Source organism: Tupaia chinensis, unplaced genomic scaffold (genome assembly GCF_000334495.1).
Source record: "Tupaia chinensis unplaced genomic scaffold, TupChi_1.0 Scaffold148768_1, whole genome shotgun sequence".
Classification (NCBI taxonomy): Eukaryota; Metazoa; Chordata; class Mammalia; order Scandentia; family Tupaiidae; genus Tupaia; species Tupaia belangeri.
This window is the reverse complement of record NW_006208615.1, coordinates 198,401-205,432: the sequence shown is the minus strand read 5'-3', so window position 1 is coordinate 205,432 and position 7,032 is coordinate 198,401.

Genomic DNA, 7,032 nt, shown 5'->3' with positions numbered 1-7,032 from the left:
CTGTTGAAGATAATTTTATAGTTTTATCACCTGGACTAGGGAGAAATGTTCACATGTTGAAATATTCACTTTGTAAGCTAAATAAAATGATTGAATATACAAAAAATATTTTAAATATGTGTATTACATTTACGTATATTGATCCAACTTTGTGTCCCTGAAATAAAGCCTACCTGATTATGCTGTATAATCCTTTTTATATGTTGTTGGATAAAATTTGCTAGTATCTTGTTGAAAATTTTTGCGTCTATATTCATCAGAGAAATTAGTCTATAGTTTTCCTTCCTTGTCCTGTCCTTATCTGTTTTGTAGATAAGGGTGATGGAGGCTTTATAGAATGAATTTGGGAGAGATTCACCTTTTTGTATCTTTAGAAATAACTTGAGCAGAGTGAGGGTAAAATGTTCTTTAAAAGTTTTGTAGAATTCAGAGGCGAAGCCATCAGGACCAGGGTTTTTTTGTTGTTGTTCCTGGGAGGTTATTTATTACTGATTTAATCTCCTGGCTTGTTATGGGCCTATTTAGACTTTCTACATCTTCCTGGTTCAATCTTGGTAGGTTATATGTGTCCAGAAATTTGTCCATCTCATCCAAAATGTCATATTTCTTGGCATATCATTGTTCATAGTATACCCTAATGATGTTTTGTATTTCTATTATGTCTGTTGTTATATTGCCAGCTTCACTGCAAATTTGATCTACCTGGTTCTTTTCTCTCTTCTTAATAAGTCTTGCTAGTGGTGTATTGATTTTTTTTATCTTTTCAAAGAACCAGCTTTTACTTTGATTTATTTTCTGTATAATTCACTTATTTTTGTCTCCAACAAATAGTGTGTTACAATCTGTCTCTCCTTTTAGGTCTAACAGTCTTTCCTTTGCATATTTGGGTGTTCCTGTGTTAGGTGCATAGATATTTATTACTATTATATCTTCTTAATGGATTAACCTTTTTATTACAATATAATGTCCTTCTTTGTCTCTTTGAACAGTTTTTGTTTTAAAGGTTATCTTGTCAGAAATGAGTATTGGTACTCCAGCTTTTTTTTTTTTTTTGGTTCCCATTTGCATGGAATACCTTTGTCCAGCCCTTCACTTTTAGTCTATGTTTGTCTTTATCCGTGAGCTGCGTTTCTTGTAGGCAACAGATAGAGTGTTTCTGTTTTTTTATCCATTCAGCCAGTCTGTGTGTCTTGATGGGCAAATTTGATCCATTAACATTTAATGTTATTATCAATATTTCCAAACTTTTCCCTACCTTTAAGTTGGCCATTGTCTTGGTTGTCTTCTAATCTCTTATTTCTGGCTGTCCTTTCTTAGTTTTACTGAAACAGAACTCTTTTCAGAGTTTCTTGAAGAGCTGGTCTGATGTTGACAAACTCTTTTAGGTTTTGTTTGTCTAAGAAGATTTTAATCTTTTTTTCCATATGAAGCATAATTTTGCTATATATAATAATCTTGGTTGAAATTGTTTCTCCATTAATACTTTCAATATGTCTTCCCATTCTTTCCTTGCTTGCATTGTTTCAGTTGCAAGTTCTGGAGTTAGCCTGATGGGAAGACCTTCGTAAATCACTTGTCATTTCTCTCTTGCCAATTTTAGTATCTTGTCTTTATCTGTGGGCTTGGCCAGGCTGAGCAAGATGTGCCTTGGGTAAGATCTTCTTGGGTTGATTCTATTTGGAGTCCTTTGTATTTCTTTTTTCTTTTCCTTTTTTTTTGGAGTGGTTAATACTTTTGAGACAGTTTTTTTATTTCCTGTATTACAGACTTTATCTCTAATAGTTCCATCTGATTCTTTCTTAGAGTGTCCAGTTCTTCATTCATATCATGGGAGGACTTCCTAATCTCCTGTAGCTCATTGTCTCTTTTCTGTTCCAACACAGAGTTTTGTCACCACGAATGTTCTAAATTTTTTCTCTGACATTTTGGTAACATCTTTTTTTTTTTTTTTTCAAGAGATCAGAGGAGTTATGGTGTTCTTTTGATGGAGACATATTTCCTGGTTTATTCAGACTTGAGGCTCTTCTACTTCTAGTCATTGGATGATATATTCACTTTCAGATACCTTTTTTTTTTAAGACATTTTTGCTATAGGGCATGTGTGCTTGCCAGACAGAGAGAGACAGAGAGACAGAAAGCGAGAAATCACCCCTCAGGGGGGATGGCCACTCTGCAATCCCTTCTCCTCCATTCTCCTCTTGAGATCTTGGGCATGCATGCACACATGCCCGGTGTGAGTTTTAAGCCACCGGGTCCAGGACTCGAACCGCGGTTGACTACATGGTAGTCCAGTGACATGGTCATTACACTAATTGCTGGTCCCTTGAATACCTTTTTGAAGAATGTTTCTCTGACTGGGAACAAGTGTGCTTCTCTTTTGCTGTGGACTGATGTGTGCCAAAGTCTCTTTTCTGCTGTGTTTTGCAATGTGGTCCACACAAGTGGAGTCTTCGATCCAGATGTCTGAAGAGCAGTTTCTCCTTTTTTGCAGGTGGTAAAGTAAAAGGTAGGATCCCAGAGAACTTCACAATACCAGGGTATTTGATAACTGTGATTCTAGACCGTCTAGCCCCACTTGGTGGTTGGAAGATAAGCAGGAGATGACAATGTAAGATGAAAGAGAAAAGAGTATAAAAGAGAATAAAGAAAAATTGTGTGTTGCACTACCTAGGGGGCTGGAGATGGAAGTGGGCTCTGCTGGAGAGCTGGGTGCAGTCCTGTGGGGTAAGGAGAAGTGGAACATTAACAAAAGAAAGAAGAAGAGAAGAAAAAAAAGCCTACTTGCTAGCAGAGGGAGGATCTCTGGGGTTGGGGAGCTGGAGCTGGGGCTGGGGGCCCTGCCTCAGTGTCCATTAGGCCAGGGGACTGGAGATGGAAGTACTTTTGCCTATTTTTAAATAAGGCTGCAATCTTTCATTGTTTCACAATAGAGATACATTCTAACAAATGTACAATTAGCAGATATCACAATAGTGCATATATCATACACTGTACTTATACAAATCTAGATGGTATAGCCTACTGCATTCCTAGGTTATATGGTATAGACTATTGCTCAGAGGCTATAAACCTGTACAGCATGTTACCATACTGAATACTGAGGCAACTGTAAGGCAATCATACTTGTGTATCTAAACACATCTAAAAACAGAAAAGGGGGAACCAGCAGTTAGCGTAATGGCTATGTCGCTGGACTCCCACGTAGTCGACCACAGTTCACGTCCCGGACCCGGTGGCTTAAAACTCACGCCGGGCGCGTGTGCGTGTGTGCCCAAGATCCCGAGAGGAGAATGGAGGAGAAGGGATTGCGGTGTGACCATCCCCCCTGGGGGGTGATTTCTCGCTTTCTGTCTCTATGTCTCTCTCTGTCTGTCTGGCGAGCGCACGCGCCCTACAGTGAAAATCTCTCCAAAAAAAAAAAAAAAACCAGAAAAGGTACAGTAAAAATATTATATAAAAACTAAGAAATAATACACTGGTATAGGCCACTTGCCATGAATGGAGCTTGCAGGACTGGAAGTTGCTCAAGTCAGTGAGTAAGTAGTGAGTGAATGTGAAGGTCTATGGCATTACTGTACACTGCTTATAGATTTTTTTTTTCCCCAGAGGATGCATATACTTGCCAGAGAGAGAAAAGTGATAAATCAGGTTTCCTTGATTTCTCCATGCTATCAGGATTTGGGACATGTACAAACACTCAGCATGTTTGTTTGTTTGTTTTCATAATAATTATTTATTTTAGTTTTATTTAGTATATATTATTATTATTTTTGAGAGCTTTTTGCTATAGGGTGCATGCACTTGCCAGAGAGACAGAGAGACAGAAAGCGAGAAATCATTCCCTGGGGGAATGGCCATGCTGCAATCCCTTCTCCTCCATTCTCCACGTGAGATCTTGGACACACACACACACACACACACACACTCCCATCGTGAGTTTAAGCCACTGGGTCTGGGACTCAAACCACAGTCAACTACATGGGAGTCCAACAACATAGCCATCATGCCAACTGCTGATCCTGACATTTTGACAATATTAAGGCATCCAATAATTGAACAAAATATTTTACAGTTTGGAGTATAAAAGTTCTTTACTTCCTCAGTAAAGTTTATTTTGAAGTTTTTTAATGCTATTATAGATTCAATTATTTTCTAAATTTTCTTTTTCTTTCTCATTTTTTAAAAAAATTTTCTAGCAGGTGTGTGCACTTGCCAAAGAAAGCCTGGGAAAGAGATAGAAGGAAGGTGTGAAATCACCCCCAAAGACGGCAAGGCAATGTCGCAGTCCCTTCTGCTCTATACTCCTTTTAGGATTTTGGGCACACATGCACACACACTCAGCATGACACTTTTCAAGACACTGGGTCTGGGACTCAAACTCCTCAGTCATCCATTTGGGATCCAGCTGCCTTAACCACCATGCCAACAGCTGGCCCATGTTTTCAGAATTTTTCTATTTGGATTATTCTTACTAGTATAGAGGTTTGTGAATATATATATATATATTTTGTATTCTACAGGTTGTTTAAATTTGTTTATTTGGTTATAACAGGGTTTCATGTGGAATCTTTAGGGTTTTCTACACAGAAGAGCATGTCATATGCAGCGATGAATGCTGTGGGTTTTTTTTTCCTATTTTAAATGTCTTTTATTTCTGTTTGTTACGTAATTATTCTGTCTGTGATTTCCAGTAATATGTTGAATGGACGTGGCAAGATTAGATATCATTCTCTTGCTTCTGATCTTAGAGGAAACACTTTGAGTTTTTCACTATTGAGTAGGATGTTATCTGTAATTATTTTATATATGATTTTTATTATGTTAAGGTAATTTTCCTCTATCACAAGTTGATTGTGTTTCTTTTTGTTTTATTTTTAATTATTATTATTTCTATGACTGAGAGAGAGAGAGATAAAGAGGCAGAACCTCAACAGGATCTTGACACAATCTATCCCAACTTTCACCTAGTTCTGGATCATGGGCACATACATGGCTGACACAGTCAGGGAAGTCTCTGCATTTGAAATGGGAAACTTCCCATGTATAATTGCCTCACAAAGCTTTGACAGTACACCACCATACAGCACCCTGGTTATCTTTTTTAATTTTTTTCTTTTAATTATGAATGCACACTGAAGTTTGTAAAATGCTTTTTCTGCATTGAGATAATCATGAATTTTTTTCTCCATTATGATACAGTGGTGTATTGCATTGATTGATGTTTACATGTTTACTATTTTTCTAGATAAAGAAGTTCTAGTGGCTTCCACTTCACTTTTTCATCACTATAGACAGTCCTTACTCCACAGATCAGGGAACCCATGTGGACATTCTGCCAGAAGCTGAGTATATCTATTCCAATTATACATTCTGGAAGTGGAGAGATGTCCACAATACGAGTTCAGGGATGTATTGGATCTCTTGTGAGATGAGGCTGAGCTAAAACTCCACTGATTGCCTGACCTCTGTAACCCTTTAATCTGAAAGGTAGATCATAGTGACACTTTGGGGTTCCTGGAATTAGGGTCAATTCAAAGATAGTGCCCAATAGTCCCCAAAGTCTGATTGTTTTATTTCTTCCAATGCACAATTATCTTGGTAAAAAGGTCATAGGTCCCTCTGGCAGGCTAGAAGAAAGATAAAATGTTTGCGTTTTTCTTGGTGTAGCAGGGTTTTCCTCAGGGGGCCTAGCCTCCCCTTTTTCGAGGAATTCTTGGTCTGTAAACTAGCTCATTTCTGGGAATTGATTGAGGGAACATGATTGTTTCTATGATTCAGGTTAGACTTTTATTCACTTGAACTTTTTTTTATTCACTAGAACTTTTCTTCTTACATAAATGAAGTATTTAGTAGGTTTCCTATTTGCTTTACTAGGAACACCATGATCAGCCAGCCAATACTATAGTCCTACACAAGTCAGATTACTCTGCTCTTTCAACTCTGCTGTGCGCTCTGGTAACCATGCCTATCTTGTATTTGGTGGTTGAATGCCAACACTTGAACACTGACATCCTAGGGTGCAATTATCTTCATTGCATTTAAGTTTCTTAATTTAATGACTGCAGTCTCCACCATAAGGTCTCAACTACAGAGAAGAGTCATTGCAGAACTCTTCAAGGATACTGGGATACCCCTCACAAATTTATTTCTCACAGTATTGATGAAAACTAAGTCTTGTGGCCCTTCTGCTGTGAGTGAGTAGGTATTAAATGACAAATCCACTTTAACATTTCAATCTCCCTAAGCCTTTGAGTCCTCCTCTCTCTGCAGAGCAAACCAAAGCAAGGCTGGCATTTTCAGCTTACTCACTGCAGACCACCTATCAGCCCACTGACCAAACAAACTCTTAAAGCCTCTTTCTAACTCCCCAAACTGCAACATTAAATGTGGAATTTCATGTTAAAGGGTCCATATCAATAATTATAGACTGATCCAACTTTATCTAACTTTTATTATTATTCCACATCCTTAATATTTATTCCCAAATATTTTCTGCTTGTATAAACTAAAAAAGTTATCATTCTTTTGGAATTTAGTACACCTCCTCAGGGATCATACTTCACCTTTAGGGACCTGCTGTTACTTTTGTCCAGTCACATACAGTTCTAAAATTAAAGGGGTTAGGGCTGAGTCCTGAGCAGACATGGCATTGTCTAGCACAGATAATGACTCATAAGAGGCTATTACTATTTCCTAAGACAATATAGGATTTATATTTTCAAATGAGAGTGGAGAAGCTGATAGTACTGGGGGAAAGGAAGCTGTTATCATTGGGGTTGAGGAGGCCACTTATACTGGGGTAGGGAAACCACATCTACTGGGAATAAGGAGACCACATCCTCTAGAAGTAGAGACTTCTTTCACTAGCAAAGAAGACTCACCAGAATTTAGGGACTTAGTGTCTGCAATTCCATCAAGGCATTTCCACATATCCTCATTACAACTTGTAGAATCCCAGTCTTTCCTAATCAACGCCTTCACCTTAACAGTAAATACCTTGCAAAGCTAGGAGTTTAACTTGCACTGTAATTC